The sequence below is a fragment of the Triticum aestivum genome, chromosome 2D (genome assembly GCF_018294505.1).
Source record: "Triticum aestivum cultivar Chinese Spring chromosome 2D, IWGSC CS RefSeq v2.1, whole genome shotgun sequence".
In the NCBI taxonomy this organism is placed as follows: Eukaryota; Viridiplantae; Streptophyta; class Magnoliopsida; order Poales; family Poaceae; genus Triticum; species Triticum aestivum.
In genome coordinates this window covers 551,146,800-551,147,825 of record NC_057799.1, presented here as the reverse complement: position 1 = coordinate 551,147,825, position 1,026 = coordinate 551,146,800, and positions in this window count along the sequence as shown.

Sequence of the window (1,026 nt, the reverse complement as noted above, 5' to 3'; positions counted from 1 at the left end):
ATCATGTCGAAGTTATCTGGGAGGGAGTTATATATATCGACAACGACGACATACATACACGGGAAAATAATGTTATCGGGGAGGGGGTATATATCGACCCCCCCACGTGTTGAAGTTATCGGGAGGGGGTTTTATATCGACAACGACAACATACATACACGGGAAAATAATGTTATCGGGGAGGGGGTATATCGCCCCCCCACGTGTTGAAGTTATCAGGAGGGGGTTATATCGACAACGACGACATATATACACGGGAAAATAATGTTATCGGGGAGGGGGTATATCGACCCCCCTCGTGTTGAAGTTATCCCCCCTCGTGTTGAAGTTATCGGGAGGGGTATATATCGACGACGACAGACCCGATAAAACATAAGAAAACGAAGAAGAAATAAAAAGAGGAGAGAAGAAGAAAGGAATAGAGGAGAGGATTGAAGAAAAAAAAGAAGAAAAAAAAGAAGAAAAAAAAGAGGAGAAGAAGAAAGGAATAGAGGAGAAGAAGAAAAAATAGAATATTTTCTATTTTTTGTTCTTCTCCTCTTCTCCTCTTCTTTTTCTTCTTTTTTCCGCTTCTTATTTATATCTCCTCTTCTTCCTCTCCTCTTCTTCTTTCTTTCCTCTTCTTATTTTCTTGTTTCCTATCCTTCTTTTTCTTCTTCTTCCCTTCCTAGCTAGATATATAAAACTTTTCTAAAATTGTAACTTTTGCATATATAAAACTTTTCCATGTGGATCATCATTTCTCATATATATCGAATATATATCCATTGTCATATATAAAAACTTTCTATATATGAACAAAAATCTTTCTATGAACAAAAAACATTTTTGACATATATATTCATACATTTTGAACATCTACATACATACAAAAAAAATTTGTTCACATATACATTATAGCCACATACACATATACATCACATATGAACAAAAAGATTAAACTAATAAAAATAAAAAAACAGAGCCGGGGCGGCGGCTCTCACAGCGGGGGCGGCTAGGACGATGGCGACGGCGGGGGCGGGGGCG